General features: G+C 42.8%; 1 protein-coding gene across 38 annotated transcripts in view; it reads left to right on the plus strand.

Moving 5' to 3' along the window:
• NRXN1 (neurexin 1) overlaps nt 1-24,800 on the plus strand; it is a 1,166,434-nt gene that overhangs the window by 38,478 nt on the left and 1,103,156 nt on the right. The gene's annotated exons all lie outside the window — the stretch shown is intronic.

Consider the following 24,800-nt stretch of genomic DNA (forward strand, 5'->3'; position numbering starts at 1 on the left):
GCAGCATCTTTTGAGGGGATGCACCCTTTGCATTCTGTACCTCATCTCTCTCTCTCGAAAGTGGCTTCTAGAGCCCCCTTGAGACTTGAAGCTCCCCCTGGATGGCCTTCTGAAGTCTTCTAAAGTGCCAAACGGTCAGAGTTTACCAGCAGCTTCCAAGCAGCATCTTTGTTGCCCTCATCAGCTGGGCCATATGTCCAAAGTGGGCGCAGCTGCTGAACCCTCTCAGCTTTAACCTGGTGCATTGGGCGGGCCCCTCCTCCCCAAGCCCCTCCAAGCCCTCCCCCTCCAGCCACATACGCTTTGTTTACCAAATGTGGGATCAGCTCTGTTTTGTTATCAGGGAAATCTTTTGTCTTTGGGAATACAGATGGCACTTTTTATATAATAAAAACAAAATTCGTGTGGTTTCCCCATCAATGTGTGGGCAAATGAAGACATTGTCTACTTTAGTCACCTCTCTTACTTCCTTCTCCATCTCAAGATCAGCCTCAAGGATCTGATCAGGTGGATGATAGTACACCCTCACCTTTAAGTAAGCCTCAGGGTCCAGTATTTCTACCTGCTGGAGAGACAATACACATACATATCAGAATTGCACCAATTCAGACTAATGCAAACATTGCCTTTGTAAAGTGGATTTTTGAGGAGGAGAAGGCAAATGGCTGGTTCACACATGCTTGTATATTATTTGATTTGTCTGCATTTTATTCTGATTGATAACTTGCTGCTAAATTGTGTGAGCTGACACTATTGAAAAAGTGTGAGTTAATATGATATTAGCATGGATTTTGTATCTTTGTTGGCTAGTCATACATGTCCTAATTTGGCATCAACAGTCAACAACCACCCAAGGATAATACACAAGGACAAGTTCCATTAAACACACTGGGGTTTATGTATAAGTAAATGTGGATGCAAATAAAAGCAAAGTAAATAGAGTTCCCCATTGAACTCTCTGAGACTTCGGGAGAAAACCAGAAGAAATCCTGGAAGATCTGTGATCATGTCTTCCCAATACTTCTTCCCAATGCTTTGCCCTTCCTCTAATCTTCTCATGGGGACTGCCATTAACTCTGGAAAGTAAAGAATACCAATCTTTCCCCTCCATGCCACAGTTAATAACAGCCCAGCAGTGTTGGCTTTGATTAATGAAAACTAGCCAATGAGGCTATTATTTCTGTTTTTAAAAATGCAAATCTTCCACCATCACATCTGATTTGACCCTTATTTCTTAATATGCATGTTTATTAAGTTTATGGTATCAGCCTGTATCAGCCAATGATAGCAATTAAGTGATCTGTGATGATCATGTAAGATTGTTATTCCTTCATAACTCTTCTGTATTCTTCTGTGTCCATAATCTGGTTGGTTTGTTGTGTGTTATTTCTCATAAGAAACAAATTTGAATGCTAATATCACCTGTGGTAGATGTACTGTATGTTCAAGCAGACTTCAATTATTCTTCTTTATTTAGTTTTTTAAGTCTTAGGGAAGAGAAGTATTTTGTGAGAAACAGCATTTTCAGAATTAATGTTTCTTGTAGAAATGAAGATAGTTTTGTTTTGCTTGTCGTGTCCTATTTGAGATTCTTGGAGCAACTGCAATAATATCCATTAGGTTAAAGTGACCTGTTTCCTGCTCCATATTTAATACAATAATATGAATAAATTATGGTGCCATTGCAATATGTTGCACTGATTTCACTTTTTGATGGTATAGATGCATTATCAGGGAGCAACTAAGGCTGTGACTCCATTGCCATTATCTTAGATTTTGTAGCTGGGCTTCCTCTGTCTTAATGGAGTCCTCTAATGCCTGAAGGCTTATTTTTTCCTTATTAGATTGCAATAGCTGAAGTTACTCCAGTAAGAATCAAAGATCGCTGTGTGTCATCAAAACCCCTACATTTTCCTTCATGGGGGAGACATTTGCTAAGGAAACAGAGAAGAAATAACATAGTGTAGTCTTGTTGGAAACCTTTGTATATATTTTCCAATATTATAACCCAAAATAACACTGATGTCTTTCAGTCTATACCGGTACAGCCTTCATAGAAGCCTGACCTCAGTTAATTAGCAAGAATTTTGTTTCCCAGGGTATCAGTTCCAGGCCTCATGACATTGTTCTATTTTATCAAGAATTTTTGCTGTTATTTTGAATTGTTTTATATAAAGGATAGATTTTACTTCCATTGTTTATTCCATTGCCTTTATAGCCTTTTGTTTGCTTGTGCTGCTTTTCCAGTTCTTCAGTCCCAATTCTGCTGCATTATTTTGTTTCTCTAAGAATTGTTTTATGTTAATCGGAATTGTTTTATTATTTATAATCTACCTTAGGTTGTAATTAGAAAGGCAGATGACAAATGAAGATGATAATAGTCTTATCAGTGCTGTGAACTTCCACAGAATCAGGGAATCTGGTAAACAGTACAGAATATTCCAAATGGACAATCTCTGTTATCTTTTTATTTGAAATTTAAAAGATGGTTTCTGTTACATATCTGCTGCATGGAAAAAGCACATCTTTTGCTAACTCTGAGGCTAGGATTACAGTAATAAAGCATCAGAAATATACCTTGCTGCTCAGAGTGGAGGAAAGGTTTAGGAGGCTTTTGGTATATGATGCTTCTGAATAAATTTACTTATTTCAGACATAATTGGATCTACAAAAGGGCATTTGATGGCATATGGAGGCTTTTTATTATATAGAGGAACATGAGTAAGCCAAGTGAAAATGTTAAGCAAAAAGATCTTTCAGTGGTTTAAATTAGACATGGCTTTTTAAGGTTTGTGATATAGCCTTTTAAAAAAAGATCTCTGTTTTTCATGTATATGCCTATTTCTGACTCTATTATATTTGCTACTGCATTCAAAATATATATTTTAAACTTTCTATCCCACTTTTCTTCATATTTCAAATGATTTCTAGTAGTTAAAACAATACAGTAATGTGCAATAAAACTACAATAAAGTACAATAAACTACAATTTGGGTTAAGTCCAGACCACCTAGACTTGATTATCAACAGATTATCTATGCTGCATTCCAACAATGCTGGATATTGCAATGATTTTCAGTTCGATTTTCCCATGTGGGCAGACAATTGTGGCTTCTTGTTGTAGTATGATGCACAGTGATGTGGGGAAGCCTGGACTGAGAGAAAATCCTCCTGTATGGTAATAAACAAAAAACAAAAAAAACAGCACTTTGTAGCCATCATATTCAACAACCAGTGATGTCATGTTGGAATAGCAGTACCTTAATTTTTTTTGCAGGATCTACTAGGAGAAGCTGCCTGGGGTTATCATAACAATGTGTAACAGCCCTTTTGTTGATCAACCCACACTGCAATAGGTTATGCTGCTAAATACTTGCACGAAGGAGTGGACCAGCAACATCTACAGGGTACCTGCTCCCTCCCTCCTAGAAATCCACCCATACGTCCTGCTCTGGACTTGTTTGCATTGTTATACTCTGAAAAACTAAGTTCCATGTACGTTTTCTGCGTTTTATGTAAGACGCCCTAAGCCTCAGGGGAAGGTGGGTATATAAATAAACAGACAAACAGAACTACATAATATTACAAATGAAACATCCCCTAATCTGTATAAGGGCATTGTGATACGATTCTGTTTTCAATCCATATAGCATTTGCTTTTTTTATTCTGCTGGTGCACAATGACTTAACAGAAAAAGAGAGAACCTGTCCCAGGCTGTCAAAATCAGTTAACAGTATATTTATATAATCTCTGTTTTAATGATAAATGAAACAACCAGAAAGGACTCTAGATTTTGTTCCATTTTCAAAGTAGACCTTTCATCGGTGGTTGTTTCCTATGTGCAGAAAGTCACAGAAAAAGCACAATCAGTGTGAATTCCATCATGGTACATAAATTAACAAACCCAATTTGCAAAAGAAACATACCTCCTATGATTTTGAAACTTATCCTAGAAGTTTTCAATGTTTCAACCTATAATTAAATATAATATAAAGAATGTTTATTTTTTAACTGATTTTGTTAACTGTTAACTGATTTTGATAGCCTGGGACAGGTTCTCTCTTTTTGTGTTAGGATATTTATTCAGAACCGCCTGTTTTTTCATGTTGTAGGTGCACAATGACTTGACAATTACATTGAGATCTTCACCATGATTCCCTTTCTTGGTCTAGCCCCATATTTATATTTAAAGCAAGAGGTTTTGTTTGTTTGTTTGTTGCTCATTTACATATTGCTTTGATGGCAGGATTTCTGTGCTTTGCAAGTGACAAAGTATGCTAATTCCAAATGAGTAGCTGTGCTAGGAAGCAATCTGAAGCTAGTCTACTTGGAAGTAAGTACCATATTATGCTTATTAGCGAGCAGTATGGGTTTTGTAAAGAGGAAAAGAAACGTTCCAGTGCTCATATATAAAGTTGCACTGAGTTTCGTTGGTTCCTCTTTCGGAAGATGGGAAAGCCTTGAAGAAAGGTGCTCCATATTAATGAGCACTGTCATGCACAAAAAACCTCTGCTCACAAGGAAGTATCCTAAGGAGTCGAGTGACAAAATTCAATCTGCCATACACTTCTGTGAGTCGCAGCTTGCTTCATCAGATGCATGTAGTGCACATCCAGTAGGTTCATAGAATCATGAGTTGGAAGGGACCTCCAGGGTCATCTAGTCCAACCCCCTGCACATTGCAGGAACTCACAACTACCTGCCCACCCACAATGTCATGGCCAAGTGATCCCTCCACCCAAAATCTCCAGAATCCAACCTGGCCTGTAGGAATTGATCTTCAGTGGCAATTAGCAATTCCCTGGGTATGCAAGGAAGGGCCACAAGAGACAAACACTGGCACATCTCTTCCTGCCCACCCACTCACCATCTGCCTCAGTTCATAGAAGGTTCATATATTAATATTCACAGGGGTGGGATGGAGAAAGATGTTGATGAGATGCCTATTAAAAGAAGATCTGATCTAAACAGTATCAGTGTGGGCCAGTCTGCTATATATGTAGAATGTTAAATAATTGCTAAATAGTTGTTACTGTTTAACCCTTCCTGAATATATCATTGTATTTCCATTCTGCTGATGCACTGTTATGTGTTACTCCAACATTTTGATGACCTCATGCTAACAGTAGACTTACTGAAGGATATAGTTTTACTAATAGACCTTTCAAAGGAACACATCTCAAAAGAAAGATATAGTCTCCTTAAGACTGCATTTCTCACAGCAACTTGCCAGAAATGTCTTCTTCATCAAGTTGTTTATTAATGTGCAATGGCAGTTTCTATATAACTTCCTGTAGAATTGCACCTGCTGTGTGCTAACATGATATAGTTACAAGGTTGTCCATCAGGGTGTAATTTGTAGCTGGCAAGGAGCAACAAATCAGTCTAGCCTTGTTCCTAATTCCTTCTTGGATACTCGGTTTGGCATCCCTCACACTAATGAGTAGTTCCCTGTCTCCCTGTGGTCATAACATAAGAAAGGAAATGTGAAAAAAATGACTCTGACAAAGGAGCAAGCTACAGGATTCTCTGATAGTTTGGCCAATTTTAGGCAGGAATCCTTGGGCTTAAGTGTGACAGAAGTATGACTCAAAAGCAACAAAGACGCTGTGGCTCCACTTTTTGGACGCAACTCAGCTTACCTTGAGACACATGACTGGATTACTCCTGGTGCTAAGCTACAGGTGCCAAACAGTTATACCTATTTAATTTATAGTTTAGGTCCCACAAACTGGGCGGGGGATTTATTTGTTTGCATGCATGGAATATTTGTATCTTATCTTTCTGTTTCCCCCTTTTTTGAGAGAGAGAGGAAGACTGAGAATAAGAGAGAGAGAGTACACAGAGCATTTCCTTCTGCAGATTTGCTCACACCTTTGAGGTCCATACAAGACCAGATATGTATGTGCTGTATATAAGTGCCATCAAGTCACAACCAACTTATACCTTGCCAACCCAGCCAAAGAGCTTTCAAGACAAATGAGAAGCAGAGATGGTTTTCCATTGCCTTCCTCTGCAAAGTCTTCCTTGGTGGTCTCCCATCAAAGTGCTGACCCTGCTTAACTTCTGATATCTGATGAGATAAGCATGTCACCTTCCACCCCAGATACTGCATATGCTTTAGACATATACAATGTATTTTCAAGTATTTATATTTAATTCTGATCACAGTGCTATAAAGTGTATCACAACAATGCACAATGGAAGAGTCAGGATTTCCAATATTATAAAGTTTAAATTTGTGTGCATTTATTATTAGGTGAGACTTTCTCTCACATGTAATACAGTCTCTTTGGTTTACAGCAGATTTTGTCCTCTTTATAAAACTTTTCCTTATTCTCTACCTCTCAAACAGCTAAAGCATGTAGTAAGGTATCACAATTACAGCAATTTGTTCTGCTATCAGGTATATTGCTCTGCTATCAGGTATATTTACAGTTTTTCTTTTAGGAAATTTTAGGCACGTAAGCTTTGATGTTTCATAATTGTTGAAGACAGTACAGTTTTATATGCCATGTTATAAATTTTGCATGTTATGCTGTTAAAACAGTGAACTGACTTTAGAATTTATGAGAAAATATTGTATATATTTCAATTTTGCTTCATTTTTATGTGTTTTTCTTGGGGGTGGGACTCACATGTCCACACGGTTTCTGAAATCTTTACATTTCTACATGTGCCGTGGCTTAGTTTCAGGAGTGAAGCGGCTGGAGTTGGACCAAATACTTAATGGGAAAGATGAATTTTCAGGAGTTATCTGAAGGAACATGCTAATATATTAGGAAGCACTCCCAGGCATAAGGTCAGCAATGGGGACTGGATAAATTTTGAGCATATTCCAAAAGCTGAGGGTAGTAGAGTGAAAAATCATGGACATGGGTAAATCAGGATTTGGCAGTGAAAAGGCAGGAGAGCAGAACTATGGAGGGCTTTACAGGTAAGTACAGGGACTTGAGTATGATCCAGAAGTAGAAATTTAGAGGTAGCAGGAGGAGAGTTACATGGTCAAAACAATGACATGGTTTGGATCCACTGTTTTTATATTTATTCCATTACACCTTATTTCCAATAAATCTTTGTATATGCATATATATGTATGTGTGTGTATCCATAAAATCCTTGATGTGTATTTATTATGTATTGTTGAAAAAAATTCTAATATCTAATAAAATAATGATATCAGAAAATGGACCAGAAAAAACCTAAATTAATATCTTAAATTATAATTCATAAATACCATATCAGAATCAATCAGACATAGGTTCTGTTGTTCAGTGAATGCACTCAGTTGCAAAGTCAGCATCTTACTGAGATCCTCAATTCACCCACCCAAAACAATGATCTAATGTTACTCCAGTTCATGATAAACACCAGGTGCAAACCAAACCAAATTTAAAGAGACATCTTTTAGAAAACATGATAAATCCACAGTTGTGTTTAATCCTAAAGGAGTCAGTATTTCAAATAGAAATAATGTTCTGGGTTTCTCTTTGTAACAACTTCTGAGCAATGTTGGTTCACTGATGTGCCATAGATGCTGAACTGTATTTTTAAAACTTTGATGGTTAAATTATGTCCTAATGTTCTACATGCCTGATAGTAGTGAACTACAGGGAACATTCCACACCCAGAAAATATAATGAAAGGCTTACCTTTTCCTGACACCATATTTTTGGCATTTTACAGTATCCAGCATCCCAGCAGCAAACTGGCAGCTACATCCTCCATTTTTAAGCGCTGGTTGGGGAATCCACAAAAGTGGATTCCCCCAGCCATGTAGTGCGAGCGAGAGGAGAGCAACCAGCAAACACACGCTAAGGAAAGGTGTGGAGGCAAAGTAGCTCTATCTCTGCCTCCAGCACCCACCCTCGCACCCACCACCCTCTCCCTTCTCCCAGGGATGGGGCTTTTTTTCTTTTCTTTTCTTTTGAAGCAAACATCCTGGAGGAACAAATATGTGTTAAATCATCCAGGTAGAGCAAAAAAAAAATCCCTAGCAGTTAATGCACAAAGCAAGCCTCTCTAACACCCCCCCCCCCAAAAAAAAAATCAAGAACAAGGTTACTTGTTTTAAAGCTTCAAGGCTCATAATTGCTGTAATTTCAGGGGCACATTAATTTATTTAAGATGTTTTTATGTTGCCGTCCCACAAATTTGGCCACTGAAAGATGGAATTCAGCTGTTTTGGTACCAAAACCGAGAAGGCCCTTTTTTGGTTACCATCCATCATGTCTCCAATGACCAGGAAATCTGGAGTGTAGTTCCAAAATATGATTGAATTATGCCCAGGAGCTGCCAGAAAGCAAGTATAGAAGTGCTGGAGTGATACGGCCCTTATAATTCACTCCAGTCAGTACTCTCACCATTAGCATGTTTTACCATCTGTAGTTTCTGCATTGTTGAAGAGCAGCCCCACACTGAAGCTATTGCAACAACCTAATTGAGCAGTTACCTGAACATTTTATTTATTTAAAAATATTTTAATTGTACCTTTCCACTTGATCAGGATCCTCAAGGTGTTGCACAGAAAATCCTTAAAATGTATGAACAATAAAAACCAACATTTAAAATTATATAGTTCTATAAAAGCACAAATAATACTAGGACCAGGGAGAAGGGTCAGTCATAGTTACTGGAGGTATGCCAACACTGACAGAAGGATACAGACAAATCTCCCTAGTCAGGAAGTTCCAAAGTTTTGGTGCCATGACTGAAAAAGCCTTTTCTTGGGTTGTCACCTGTGTAGCCACAGTTGGCAGGGGCAACTGAAGCAGGGACTCCAAGGACGACTGGAGTTAAAAGGTAGGCATGTGCTACAGTGGCAGTATTTTTTTTACTGAGGACAAGCTGCAGCTGGCTCACTAGGTGAAATAGGTGACAGGTATTCTTGGGCGCTACTGCCACCTACTTATCCAACAGAAAACCCAGGTTAGAGTTAGCAGCTCCCCCAAGCTGTAAGCCTGCACTTTAGAGGAAATACAGACATATCTCAAAGAGAAGACTACTCTGGTCAGTTCTTTCTGTCACCGATAGCAACTTTGCCTTGTCTGGGATATGCTTCAGTTTATTAGGTAAAGGTAAAGGTATCCCCTGTGCAAGCACTGGGTCATGTCTGACCCTTGGGGTGATGCCCTCTAGCGTTTTGGCAGACTCAATACGGTCTGCCAGTCCGTTCCCCAGTCATTACCGTTTACCCCCCAGCAAGCTGGGTACTCAGTTTGGTGTAGTTTGGTGTAGTGGTTTGGTGTAGTGGTGTAGTGGCCAGTTTGGTGTAGTGGTTAGGAGTGCAGACTTCTAATCTGGCATGCCGGGTTCGATTCTGCGCTCCCCCACATGCAACCAGCTGGGTGACCTTGGGCTCGCCACGGCACTGATAAAACTGTTCTGACCAAGCAGTGATATCAGGGCTCTCTCAGCCTCACCCACCCCACAGGGTGTCTGTTGTGGGGAGAGGAATGGGAAGGCGACTGTAAGCCGCTTTGAGCCTCCTTCGGGTAGAGAAAAGCGGCATATAAGAACCAACTCTTCTTCTTCTTCTTCATTTTACCGACCTTGGAAGGTTGGAAGGCTGAGTCAACCTTGAGCCGGCTGCTGGGATCGAGCTCCCAGCCTTATGGTCAGAGCTTCAGAAAGCATGTCACTGCCTTACCACTCTGTGCCACAAAAGGCTCGTTTTTTTAACACCCACCTATCCCAAAACTGTCTCCAAGCACTAATTCAGGGTATCTGTTGTCTCCTGGGGTCTGCTGGAAGTACAAGATGGAGCTGAATATCATCCACATGTTGGTGACAACCAAGGCAAGCTGATGATGTCACCCATGTAGATATTTAATAGATCTTTTAAAAATTCTCATCTATGTGAACTATTGGAGAAAATTGGAGGGCCACTGCCTGAACTTTTACAGAAGACTTCAGTTTATGAGCTTATTATAGATACTCTTAAACACAAACACATGAAATTGCCTTATATTAAATCAGATCCTTAGTCCATCAAAGCCCGTACTGTCTACTCAGACTAACAATGGTTCTTCAGGGTCTTACCTCAATACCTACCACACCTTTAACTAGACATTCTGGGGATTGAACCTGTGACCTTTTGCAGGCCAAACAGATGTTCTACCCCTGAGCCACAACCTTGCCCATCCCTTGTTTGTTTATTATACTTCCATCATTCCTTTTTTCCAAAAACCTCAGGAAGCTGTTTGCTGTATCTTTCTTTCGTCATGACACAACTTACTTAAGAGTAGGGATGGCTGAGCACCTGCTGCATTCTGCTTTCAGGGTGCAAATAGGGAACTGATTTTATGCAGAGCAGTTTGCCTGTTTGTGAGTCTTCTTGACAGTCATCCCCACCCAAATGTATTCACAAGTCCATATAGGGTAACCAGCTGGATTTCATGCAGGTGTTTTTAGCCCTTCCCCAACTTGTCATTACTATGTGCCACTTGGCAGCCAATTGTTGAAAGAAAAAGTGAACAAACCAATCTTCAGAGGCTAGCCATGTTGGTCTGCAGTAGAACAATTAGCTTTGAATCCGGTAGCACCTTAGAGATCAGCAATGTTTTCAGAAGTGTTAGTTTTCAAGAGTCAAAAGAGTCAAAGCAGCCTTCATCAGACATGTAAAGGCTCCCCATCAGACGCTTGTTGGTATCAAAATTGCTCTTGGACTTGCTATTTGGTGTCTGTCTGATTCTGGCATCAAAGTTATTTTCACATGTGCATTCTTGTAGACTCTTATGGGAGTCCTAGTTTATTATTTATAATAATATTTAGTTTATAATATTAACATTTATATCCCATCCTCTCCATTGCTCAAGGCATCATGAAGTACATAATTAAAGCACAATAAAAGCCAAATTTTGCTCCCAACTGAATAAAACCTAGTAAATCCCAATAATGTGCAATGAAATGCAAGAAAGTATTCTCTTCTCCACTTCTATATCATTTAGTGACCTGACTATCCATGAGAACCTGCTTCATCTACTGTGCAGATGAAAAAGCAGCTGTGATTAAAAGGAAGCTGCTACTATAGCTGCTGCACAACTACAGTGGTGGATTGAATGGCTCAGCTCATAAGAGATTGCAGCCATCGGGAACAGCATGTTGCCTTCCAAAATTGTTCTCTGAGATATTTGTGGCATCTCTACTTGATAGCAGTGAGTTTTTCATTTGCTTCAGCATCACCATGTATGCAGTGGGAGGCGAGTGTTTCATAAAGACTCATAGCATTGAGATTAAATTTATGCAATCCTAGACACTGTTGTACATACTTAAGGGAATGGTTTGTTGATTTCAGTGCAATTGACTTTCAAATGAATATGGTTAGAGCTGTATTCTGATTGAAGATTGTAGCCTAAATTTAATGTTAGTTACAGTGAAGATTAATAAGAATCGTTATTTTGTTCTTTATTACTATTGAAGCCTGCCTATTGATGGTTAATTGCCTGTTTTATGATCTTCAGTAGTTGCAGTTTTAAAATTTTTCTCCCCAAAGCCTTTTTGACTATTGATATAAAAAGCATATGTCAGCCTTTTGCTTTTGAGTTTCCTGCCATCTTCTGACAGCTAAATGGATTAGTTTCTGGTAAAAGTCAACATATGTTTGGACTGGTTGCCAGCTTGCTCTGTCAGAAGGAAATTGGCATATCTATGCCACCTCCTCTCGCTTATTTCATCCATTGCCAGGCTGTCCTGAAGTCTTGACAAGCCATCTTTCATGTCATTTTTCCAAATGAAAGACTTAGTAACCTGATGTCTTTAGACGGATAGATTATATTCACACAATCCTGTGGACCTTAGCTCAGAATGGCTTCTGTCACAGAAACATGACATTATTTATTGAGCCTGAATCTTGTTTAAAAGAATCACTTGCCATTCCAATAAAAAAACAGCTATTATGAATTTAAACTGGCCCATCACTGAAAAGAGTATGCATAAGCAAACATTCCTACCTGTGTAAGTCCTAGACACTAGTTCCCATAGGATATTTTAGACCTTGTAGACATGACAAAGCTCAATATACCTCCAGATGAAAAAAAGAAAGGGAGAAAGATGTTTAACGTTGTTGTCTCTGTTAGAATATGCAAGATCTACTGTGTATAAACACAGAAAGATAACTGGAATATCCTGTAGGGGTGGTAAAGGTGATAACTTGCTAGTATAGAAGGTTAGGCACCTCCCCCTATTGTTTCCTTCCTATCTCTTGGTTGTCTAGTTAAGACAAGTTAAGTTGTCTCTCTCTAGTTAAGTTGTCTCTCTCTCTCTCTCTCTCTCTCTCTCTCTCTCTCACTCACTCACTCAGAAAGACAGGCTTCTATATCTCTTCCTATAAAATTTGTTCTATCTAAACACCGCCCGCGGCACCACGGGCGCCGCAGACTAAATAATTCGCTAAGGGGTTCTGGGGCGGGATCAGTCCGTGATGAAGAAGGGTCCGGATTGGACCCTTCCTCTGGACAGACAATTGGAGGGACCAATCGGCAGGTGCAAAGCACCTGCCGATTGGTCCCTCTGATTCACCAGCAACTGCTAGCCGTGCACAGCGCGGCTCGCAGTTGCTCCCGGCCTGACGCGGCGAGAGGCGCAAAGCGCCTCTCACCGCATCAGGTCGCCCCCTCAAAGAGCCGCTGACCCAGAGGACCGCCGTCGGGGGACACCCACAAAGGTTAGTTCCTAGCGCCCGCTGTATTCCTCATACAGCGGGCTATATTACTAGTTCTTTAATAAACCAGCTTAGTTGTACGCTGCTTTACTGCATATTTATACTATTCCAACAATCTTAACCTGGGAGCTAGGGGAACTCCAAAACATAGTTCATGGTAGAGAATAGGTTTAAAGCTAACGATTGCCATTAGAACATGACTCAGCATTACTAGCATGTGACTTTCTGCTAAGAAGATAAGAAGGAAATAAGGGCCAGGATCATACTGTTCAGCTCTTACTCTATTTGAAAACAACAATTTAGGGTTGAACTGCAAACCATTTGGATCAGAAGTGTCTAATTTGTACTAGTTTGGTTGAATGTGATCTGAAATTCAGTAATGCTGTTCTTACAGCCTCTTCATTTATCCTTTTGAAAAGTTTTATATTGTTTTAAGTTTGTTCGTAATTTTTTGATGTATAAATGTGGTAATGATGGTCTTCAGAGAGTCATGATTAGCTGTTTCTCAATGACTCCACACTCACCAATGAAATCCTCTGTGCGGGTGTGCAAAAAGCCTGTGCATTTTGGCTGATTTCAGCCTATTTCCAGCATTGCTATTTTGTATTCTCAGGTGTACTTTCCCCTGAGTATAGGAATCTTTTGGTTCATACTCAAGAGTCAATTTGTGATTATTTGCTCTGTAAGCACTTTCCTGCAGTACATCTCTTCTCTGCTTATGGTCTGGAGGTAATAGGCTGATCTTTATGATGCTGATAAGCTTGACAGTTTATTCTCATAGCACACAATTGGCCTTGAAAACTTTGTCATATCTTGCAAATCTGTGATTTTAAATCCTTTCGTCATCCGGGGCTGCTGTTATTTTAGTGCATTTATGGAAGAAAACTCAAATTTGCCAAACTCAGCAGTTTTGACACTTTATAAAAACTATAAAACAGGACAAATCCATAGCAAACGTTGGGTGGCTATTATTCATTTAATGATTTGCTGTGATGTCACAGAAGCCTTGCAGTCAGAATTGCAAAACTTTGGTGTTAAAGGTTTCTCTGAAGATATTAAAGGAAGGGCATAGTATCTTTTATGTTAAAAATTAACTATTCAATAAATTGTATTTCTTTATTCATTGTTTCAGAAATGGTCATTTTGATTAAATTTGAATATGGATTTTTTTTGTTACAGTAAAAAATCTGATGCTAACTAGATGAACCTAGACTGATTATGTACTGGGCTGCCTGCGGTTTCTTACGGCAGGGGACCATGCCCCACCACTTCCTGTGTACACATGGCTGGTGAAAACCCCCTACGCACACAGGCCTCCCTGGAGTTGTGCGTGCACACGCACAACTCTGAGGTGGGAGGGTCCTGCTGTGCCTCATGGTGGTGGGGGGGAGGGAAGGTTATGAGGGTCCCACCACAGGATGGTGGGATAGTGGCATGCCGCTATCCCACCATCCTGGGGTATATAGAAAAAAAACATTTGGCTCCGTAGTACTGTGAAGCCGAACAGGTTATTTTGTGTCTCTGCAGGGACTCTGTGGTTGTGGTGGGGAGGAGCCAGACCTCGAAGGCCTGGCTCTTCCTGTATGCATGGGCCTGGTCCAGCTGGGCCTCTCAAGGGCACTGTGACAAGACAGGGAATGCAGAAAAATTTGTGTTCCCTTGCTGCAGGCCATCAGAGGCCCTAAAGCAGGCTAGGGCTGGGTCGGGACCCAGATGGTGCTGGCATGAAGCGTAAGCAGGGATTAGCCCCACTGTCATGCAGGCACTGACTCACCCTTCCCTGCCCGTGCATAATCGGCCTAGTTCAATACAGTGGAAGATTACATTATAGATACATAAATTACATCTGAGCATAGTTCCCATGACATGCTGATTGTTCACATTGCTAGAAAGGAAGTCAAATAGCTGTTCCAAATCATAACACATCTGTTAGCAACACTGTGGTTTCCCCCCCATCAAATTTGGTAGAAGGAGGAAAGAGCTGGAACATCTGTGAGACCTGTACAGCATTGTGCCCTTCAGTTCCAGCCCCACCAATTAATTGGTAGGCAATTTTAAAATCTGTGATTAATGCTTTAGTTTGATTAATGTACTGATTAAATCAATTAAAGCTCTTAGCTCTAATTCCTCTGGGAGTCTCTTCCTCCCCCATATATCAGCAGGCTCCAGCAAATTTAACAGGGGCTATAGCAGCTCTTTTCAATATTTTTAAAATGTTGGTTTTAATTTGAAATTCTGTACCTCTGCCTGACTACAAAAAATATACCAGTGAACATTTTTAAAAGAATTCTAGTAGTGATTCAGGTACAAGTTTGCAGGTTGACTTCAAGGATCTTCAATGTATAGCTAAGAACAGGAAACTGTAGATTTCATGCAGCTGCAGCATCTTCCATATGATGGTAGGCTAAAACACTTGGGGTTTTTTAGTTTAGAAACAAAAGATCACTAAGTGGGATTCACAGTGAGAGTTTATACAATTCTTTGTATTGCAGAAAACCAGATAGAGTTTTTCTTCCTTTCCACAGTAACTGTTGGGAGCTCTTGGTGAAGCAGTTTACTGAGTCAGACAAAAGGAAGTAATTCTGAAACATATCATTTTGGTGTAGTGGTTAGCAGTGCAGAATTCTAATCTGGTGAGCCGGGTTCGATTGTGCACTCCCCCACATGCAGCCAGCTGGGTGACCTTGGGCTCACCACAGCAGTGATAAAACTATTCTGACCGAGCAGTGATATCAGGGCTCTCTCAGCCTCACCCACCTCACAGGGTGTCTGTTGTGGGGAGAGGAAAGGGAAGGTGACTGTAAGCTGCTTTGAGCCTCTGGCTAGTGTTCGCTGACAGGGGCTCAGGGGAATTGTAGTCCATGAACATCTGGAGGGCCGCAGTTTGACTGCCCCTGGTCATGAGAGTTTAGCACAGGAATAGTCCTAAAGGAAGGGGAGAAAAAAGTTGGAAACATAAGTGGATTTGCCAATGGAATGAGCATTGTCATTTGTGACTCCCATAGCTAGACGATGTTTAATATAATCCTAAAGTTACACTCATCAGTGGTGTTTGAATCCACTGTGAATCTGTTAAGGGTTTCACTGTTACTTGTTTGAGTTATTTGGTGCTGGCATATGCAGGAAACACTTGTATGCCTTCTATGTGGCTGAATTTTTCTTAAAAAGTACTGTGGCCTAAATTATTCAGAGTGGCCTTTGAAGGACAGATGAATGAATGGTTCTGTCTTATATATGTCTCGGCTTGATATCTTTTTGATCCCTTCAAATGGTTACTGTGCAGATGTGGTGTTAACAATCAATGCCATTTAATAACACTAATATATTCAGAACTAAAAAACTAAAAATGCATTTTTCTATGCTTATGGATACACTGGAGACTGATTAATAATGGTGCTTGTGAACAGAAAACCTAAGAGTTGAAACAAGCTTTTCAGGTTGGTTGATCTGGAGTAAAATGGGATTTTTGTAAAAAAAAGGGTGAACCACACATTTGATAAATATCTGCCAGGTAGGTCCCATGTTTTTTTCAGTAGAGGGCGCACCACTGCCTCCTTGAGCCCCTTGGGAAAATCTCGTGATGTTAGAGAGAGATTTACAGTATCCCTCAAGGGGCCTCCTGTCTGCTTGTCGCCTGGTCTGAGCAACCAAGATGGGCAGGGATCTAAGAGACAGGTATTTGCCCTCACTGACCCTAGCAACTTGTCCACTTTGGATAAAAAGAGCCACCTGAAGCCATCAAGCACCAACTCCTGTGATGGCCACGGAGCTTCCAGTTCGTAAACTATATCAATTGTGGCAGGAAGGTCACAGCGGAGCGATAGAACTTTGTCCGCAAAATAGTTCAATAAACCCACACAGCTCAAATCCAATACCCTTATCTTTTGATGCCCCTCCTCGAGGGCAGTAAGAGACCTAATCATCACTGTAAATAATTGTGCTGAGCGAGAGCTTGCGGATGCGATTTCTGCGGTGTAGAAGTCTCATTTCGCCGCTTTCACCGCATTCTCATACTCCCTCATAAGCATACAATGAGAAGTCCTAGCTGCCTCGTCGCGAGTTTTCCGCCACACTCGCTCTAGCCGTCTCACTTCCTTCTGCCAATCCTCAACAAGTCTGCCAGCGAGGTCCTGGAGGGCATTGGGTCGTGCAGAGATACAGGGGAATGGACTTCACATCCCCTCCTCCCCAATCTTACCATTTCAGTCTGCCCTTTAGCCCTGCTAGGTGTAACACCAAATTACTCTTGGCCTTCCTTCCCAGTTTCACCCAAACAACAATATGTGAACTTTTGATATTGATGTTGATATTGATGAACAGTGTTTTAAATGGAGAAGTATGATTTTCAAATTTTAGATTTATTTATATATATTCTGACTTCATTGTAGTTTACATTGTGTGAGCCACTCTGAGCCTCCAGGAAAGTGCAGCATACAAGTACAAAAATAAATAAATTAAATTAAAAAGGCCCCCTGATTTGCAATATTATATAGAAACTAGATCTAAAGCCCATTGTATATAGGAATACAATGGGCACTAGCATGGGCGCTGCTGGCCCCGGCGGCATTGCAGGGCTCCTGGTGGCCGCCCCACCACGCCGGCCCCACCGCCTCCCCCTGAGTGGCCAGCTTTGGCATGGTAAAAGGAGCAGGCCCAGCTCCTTTCGCAGTGCCGAAGCCTCCCCCCCCCCCAAGATCCCGGCTTTGCCACGGTGAAAGGAGCAGGCCCACCATGCCGGAGATGCGGCGGGCCTGCTCCTCTCACCGTGCTGAAACCTTTCCCCCATCCCTACCCCCCGAGGTCCAAGCATTGGCGTGGCGAAAGGAGCAGGCCCGCCGCTTCTTCGACGCAGCAACCCTGCTCTTTTCCTGGTGGTGAAGCCTCTTCCCCCGGCCCCCTCACCTCCGAGTCCAGGATGGGCCAAGTTACATCTGAACAAGACATGTGTGGTCTGAACACTGACTTGAATTGTTCAGAATTGGGCTGGGGGGGACACATTTTGCTTCTCTCAAGGATCTGGATGCTGTTCTTGAAACAGAAATGCAGATGTGTTGATAGCTAATAGGGAAAGGGCTGTAAGAAGTCTCATTTTCAAGACTGTGAGAACAGCGTTAATAGAGTCTTAAGTCCAGGCTGTCTCAGGTGTAAATGAGTAGGTAATTTAATCCCTACGTTTGGACACAGGTGACAGGAACAGACCAGCTACCAATTTTATATCATTTATAATCTATTAACTGGGGAAAATGTCTCACTGAGACTGTGCCAAGTGAGGTAATGAATAGTGCAAAGGGAAATTTATAAGAAGAAATAAGTTGCCTTGGTTTGATCTTGTTTAAATACGTCATTGAATTTTACTCAACTTGATGGATCCATGCAGATTGAGAGGTTAAGGCCTGAGCGAACCACCTCTGTAATTCCAAGAGAAATAAACATTTTACTAGGATTAACAAAATTTACTGTAAATGAAAAGGGATGTTTGTACATGCAAAATACTAAAAAAATGTGCAGTATTGTTTGTATATTTCTATGAGGGGTCTCACTAGCGCAGGATTCTTAGGTTGGTGAATAGACTGCTCATGGAGCTAGAAAATCTGACAAGTTCCAGAATTGCCTGAGAGGAATTTGGAGGTTCCTGTTTAAGAGAACAGAAAAAATTGAAGGGAAGCAACAATAGTTTCACTAAGTAGTTAAATTAATCAGAAGGGTTCTACAAATACCTCTGGCTTCCTGTTCATCTCATAGGATGTTAACTAGCAATATAACAGGATCCTGGAGAAAACTTGTGCTTGGTGCCTCTATCTTCTTCTCTATATAGGGCCTCTATATAGGTGCCTCTATATAGGGGTAAGGTGAGTAGGGTCTTTCCAGTAATGATATCTCACCTATACAATTCTCCTCTCCTTGGTAATATGGTAAAATGGTTCCTCCTTTAACTATCTTTAGCAATGGGCACAAATTTGATTACTTTGAGATGTTGTGGTTAGTTAGTCATTGATTTACTCTGATTCTGATCATGTTTGTGGTATTTTTTTCTTTTTTTCCTATTGTACTTCTTTGACTGACAATTATTATTATTGTAAAATGATGTGAGCAAGTCCAAGTCCCCATTCGGTAAAAAGTGGAAAATAAAATAAATAAAAAATAAGTTATTTATGGCAGCAGTTCTAACCCCTTTCCCATCAATGCCATGTTCCCTGTCAGTGCAGTCCCTGGCACTTGACAGGCAGTGGCTGAGGCCATGGTTGGTATGTGACTTCCTGTCCAGCTGGTTCAGATCATGTTGAAACTGCTGTATGATTTGCACGAGGCCTTATGATTAGCCCACAGCTTGAAAGTTAGCACATGGCCCCATTGTTGATACTGGCTTGTTTTTCATTCTTCTGGACTCAAGCAGGCAGGCCCTCCTGGTCTTCAGCTCAGACAACTTGGAGGATAGGTATGCACTGTACTTTCTCAATTCCCCCCCCCTCAAGGTCTCCTTCCTCCCTTCCCTCCTCTATGCATCCCTTTTTACCTTGTAGCCCTTTGGGAAGAGGCAGTGGGCAGTTTCTTTTGCATGCCCAGTAGTAGAATCTACTGTGAGTGACTGCTACATATAGGAATCATATACTCCTTTCCTTGTAATGGTATTGTTTTGACTTAAGACCAACTGGGAGGAGAGCTGCTAGAAGAATCTGTGGTCAGCAGGTCATCCCACTATTGTTGTTGTTGTTGGGTGCGAAGTCATGTCCGACCCATCGCAACCCCATGGACAATGATCCTCCAGGCCTTCCTGTTCTCTACCATTCCCATTTAAGTCGGCACCGACTGCTTCAGTGACTCCACTCCACTATGTTTTCCTCTATTATTATTATTATTATTATTATTATTTCGATTTATTTCCCGCCACTCCCAAATGGCTCGCGGCGGGTCACAATGTCTTAAAAAACCCATTAAAACTCCCATTAAAAGACTTTAAAATGTCACAACATGGCAGCACAATAATAAGATCCCCTTCCTACCCCCATTCCTAAAAAAGGGGGGGTGGAGGAGAAAAATTACTTTGTATATACATTGCCTGTTTGTTATGTCTCAGACAATGTGTTTGTACTTTGAGCTAAAGCTTACTTCTGCTTACTTGCATGGGTGGAAGAGAAGGAAGGGGAAGGAGGAGCACCTGTGCCACAGCAGTACCTTACAATAGTAGAAGATATCCCAAGTCAGAGGTATACCTGCTTTCCTGGATGTTGCTGAAACTCTTGGAACTAAAAGAGATCCCTGTATTCATCCAAAGGGAGAGAGATTTCACCAAAATGTCATGGGATGCTGTAAAGAGATTGGGAAACTCCTTCCACAATTACATACCCATCCATGTTTTCCATTTTCCTGCAATGGTTCCTTTTATAGAAGAAGAAGAGTTGGATTGAACAACTGCTAGGATTTCTTACACTAGTGAACTCTTATGCTAGATAGAAGGGTGAGCAGAGTCCAGCTTTCAGTGGGAAAGAAAAGGCTATCTGTGCATGAAAAGAGGCCCCTGGATTTTAAATTAGGTTTTCAAGTGTTTACATTTAGGCTGAAGTACTAGGGCTAAGCTTGGAATGTAATGCTAACAGGAAAATGAGCATTTTATAAGTAAAGGCCAAGGAAGTTTGTATATATGTGTCCCAGACATATTTGTAGGCTGAAGAGCTGCTAGAAGAAGCTTTTAACCCAGAGTGTGAGGAAATGGCTTTTCAGCTCCATTCACCCAAGAAGCCGTCCTGAAGAAAGTCTCATCAAGCCCAACACTATCATCCAATATCTTGTGTAATCAGGGCAGTTGGTGATTTTAGAGAGCAGGACTGTTAAGTGTTGGTGTCAGGGTTTAATCCCATTTACCATCCAAAATAAGAAGTACTCAGGCTGGGAGTTCTGCTTAATGATGCTTTCCAGTGACTTGTCTCTGTTCAATGGGAGATAGTGCCTGTGTGCTCTTACAAATAGCTAAAAAGATCCACGCTGAGAGAGTAAAAAGAAATAAATTAAGAGTACATATTTTCCCCTAGTTCAGGGTAGTGCAAACAAGCTGCTATCTATTCTGACCAGTGGATAGTAAACAAAGATATACGTCCTCCATTGAATGAAGAATCGAAATAATCCTTCACAAACCAAACAGCAACGTTACTACGGAACAATCAGTCATGGAGATAAGTAAAAAGGAGAAAATATCATCTTAAAATAAATCACTCAGTGAAATGCAGTTATTCACAGCCAGGGGCTGAAAGTCTCGTTCTCTTAATAGGATATTTAGAGGCAAGTTTATGTGAAACACTGATAAACATCAAGCTACTGCATCACAGTAACGTAGCTCTGTGGTTGTTGAATTTGGCAAGCAGTGTTTGACAATGCTAAAGTGCTCCCATTGCCTCCCAAAAAATCAGCTCTCCAAGTCCTGAGTTAAAGTATAGAAGTATGAAAAAAACACATTAAGCATTTCTAACAAAGCAGAATGCAACAGCCTATGCCCCTCCTAACCTTTCCTACTGAATACATGAAGCTGTCTTATCCTGAATCACACCATTGGTCAGCATTGGGTTCCCAGGCAGAGTTCTACAGGAATTCAGAAAGGGGGCTTTATATTATCTACTACCTGGCCTTTTTAACTGGAGATGCCAGAAACTGCACTCGAGACTTTCTGCATACCAAACAGATGCTCTGCCACTGAGCCACAGCCCTTCCAATTCCTTTCTAACACTAGTTAGAAAGGAGCCAGCTTGGTGTAGTGGTTAAAAGTGGTGGCTTCTAACCTGGTGAGCCAGGTTTTATTCCTCGCTCCTCCACATGCAGTCAGCTGGATGACCTTGAGCTAGTCTCACTCTTGTCAGAACTGTTCTTACAGAGCATATTCTCTCAAAGTTCTGTCAGCCTCACGGGGTATCTTTTGTGGGAAGGAGATTGTAAGATGCTTTGAGACTCCTTCGGGTAGAGAAAAAACAGCATATAAAAAACAACTCCTCCTCCTCCTTCTGGTTCTAAGTGCAGAGTGCAGATCATCCTTATCCATATTTGTTTCTTTATATATTTATGAAACAGCCTAGGGGGTGGGACATGTCCGGCTGTCCTAGTTGGAATAGAGCCAATCAGGGTGCAGCCAGCTTTGCCCTGATTGGCCCTGCCCCTGCAGATCCCTCCATCCCTGGACTCTAGCCTCTTTGCTCTCAGATCCCGCAGTGCCTGGAGCCAGCAGCAGGTAAGGGGAGAGGCCCTGGGCAAAGGGTCGTGGTGGAGGGCTTGCTAACGAGAGCCTCCTGGCCTGCTGACTGCCTGCTAAGGAGCTCTGTCCCGGCTCTGATAAAGAGTTGCCCAGCCCCCGCCTACCCCACTTGATCTGGCTGCGAGCTGCAGCCCAAAGCCACCTTAAGCTGCCTGGCCAGGGGCCAGGGGAGGTGGCCCTTTCAAGGCCCGTTCAGCTAGTCATTTATATTACCTGTACAGCTGAATAGTCCAGCAAACCAATCCTTAATGCAATTCTTATTTCCCTACCAAAACCTATCCCTTTGCATGTTTCCCTGCTGTTATTTCCTTCCATCTCTTGCCATATCTTATGAATAAAGTACAAGCATTGCATACAGAAGGTCCTTTGTTCAATCTCTGGCAATTACAGTAATAATAAAACAGGTGATAGTGTGTTTTATAAACACCCTATAAAACAGGTGATAGGCCTAAGCAGGTGATAGGGAAGCTTCTTGTGATCCCTGATAGCTACTTCCATCATCATCAAAGGAGATAACAGTGAGCTAGATAAACGAAAGGTATGACTTGGTACAAAGCATCTTCATATACTTCTGGCAATAAGGCTACTACATCTTGTTCCACAGAAAGATTTGAAGCTCAAAAGGAGATTGGTAATAGCCTTGTGGGAGAGTACTTTATATTTTTGACTAGGAAGAAAGCCCATTGCAAGCAGGAATGCAATGGGTGCTAGGATCCAAGGGACACCAGGACGTGCAGATCTCTGTGTGTGTTTCTCTCCCCCTCTCCCTCTAGCTGTGTGTCTCTCCATGTGCCTTACAGCAGGAGGCCTAGCAGGTAATGAGGGGTTGTTCTTAGGATGGAAGGAGGGCTGGTGTACAGTTTGGGGCAGCGCTCTGTCTGTCTGTCTCTCCCTCCATCACAACAGGGGTGGCTCTCTCAGTGTCTGTGTCAGCAGCTTGGGATAGTTTTCTCTGTGTCCCCCTTCGTCTCCCTTGCAGCAGGAGTGATAGGAGGGAATGAGGGCTCATGTTCGGTCTGGCAGGGCTCTGTGTGTCTGTCTCTGGCGTGTCTGAGAGGAACATGGTCAGAGTCCACGGAGGGAGGGCAGGCCCTGTAGGGGCAGGGCCAATCAGTGTGCAGCCAGTGTTGCTGTCGGGAACCCGCTTGCTAACTGAAAAACAGGGTGCCCCTTTGAAGAAAACGTCACGCCAGGCCTGGTGAACGATACAACAGGAACAAGCTTTATTTCAGCAACGTGGAGTCCGCTGGTATGGAGTAAGAGCTTCCACCGAACTCCAGGTGGAAGCTCCCTTTTATACAAAACCCACCTCCTTAGGCTGTATTGCCCCACCCAGTACTTGCGGAGGGAACATGCTGATACAATCATGACTCATGCACATATGCGAGGTTTTCCGGGGTTCCTGATGGCCCATTTTCCTGGAACAAAGGGCCATCTCCGGGCCCTTGTCAAAAGGTGGAGGGGGACATTGAGGTTCTTTAGCGGCCATTGCCACCTCAACGATCGGGTGGGGCGCCCAGCTGCCGGCTTGCCTATGATCACCATGCCCTACCTCCGTGATCGCGGGCGCCTCTGATGGCGGGGTTCGGTCCCGTTCCCAAGCCACCAAGGACCGAACCACGACATTCTGCCCCCCCAAAGGTCCATTCTCCAACCCCCCGGGGCGGCCAGGATACCGCTTGTGGAAACGTTCAGTGAGTCGGGGCGCAAGGACATCCGCTGCCCAGACCCATTCCCGGTCCCCCAAAGCGAAGTCCTTCCATTCCACGAGGTACTGCAACTTCCCCCTGTGGAGTCTAGAGTCCAGGATATCCGCCACCTCGTGGTGCTCCCCCCCCGGCAGGACCTCGGGCGCTGGCGGGGAAAACACGGGGTGCCAAACGTCACCGTCCGGAGTTTTTTTTAGAAGGCTCACGTGAAAGACGGGATGGATGTGCCGGAGGTTCTTGGGGAGCTTGAGCTTGACCGAAACTTCGTTGATCGGGGCCAAGACCTCGAAAGGCCCCAAAAACCGAGGGCCTAGCTTCTTGCTGGGCAAATTCAACCGTAGGTTCCGGGTGGAAAGGTAAACTCGATCCCCCGGTCGGATCTCCTCAGCTGGTCGTCTCTTCCGGTCGGCGTCCTCTTTCTGCGCTGCCTTGACTTTGTGGAGCTGCTCCTGCAGCGACTTCCAGCAGCTCCCGGCACGCTTCCCCCACTCGCGAAGGTCGGCCGATTCCCGGGCGGGGACCTCTCCAAGCTCCGGGAAGTGTCTCAGGTCTGTCCCGTAGACGACGGCAAAAGGCGACATCTCCGTGCTGCTGTGGTCTGCGTTGTTGTACGCGAACTCGGCCAGGGGGAGCAGGGGCACCCAGGTGTCTTGATGATAGGAACTGAAACACCGCAAGTACTGCTCCAGTACTTGATTAACCCGCTCGGTCTGCCCGTCCGTCTGGGGGTGGTAAGCGGAGCTCAGCCCTTGCTCGATGTCTAACAGGCGCAGGAAAGCTTGCCAAAACCGGGACACGAATTGTGAGCCCCGATCGGAAATCACCTTGTCCGGCAGCCCGTGCAGTCGGAACACGTGATCCAGGAACATCCGAGCCAACTGTGAAGCACTGGGGACACTGGCGCAAGGAATGAAATGGGCCTGTTTGGAAAATAGATCTACCACCACCCAGATCACCGTTTTCCCCTTGCTGGGAGGCAAGTCTGTTATAAAGTCCATGGAGATCACTGACCACGGCCGGGTCGGGACCTCGAGCGGGTGCAGCAGACCTTTCGGCTTGCCAACCCCCGGCTTGCAGGTCAGGCAGACAGGACAACCACTGACGTAAGCTTTTGTGTCCCGCCGCAGACTGGGCCACCAAAACCGCCGCCGGGCCAACTTCCAGGATTTTACGAAACCGAAGTGCCCGGCGGTC

This window comes from Paroedura picta, chromosome 1, assembly GCF_049243985.1.
Source record: "Paroedura picta isolate Pp20150507F chromosome 1, Ppicta_v3.0, whole genome shotgun sequence".
Classification (NCBI taxonomy): domain Eukaryota; kingdom Metazoa; phylum Chordata; class Lepidosauria; order Squamata; family Gekkonidae; genus Paroedura; species Paroedura picta.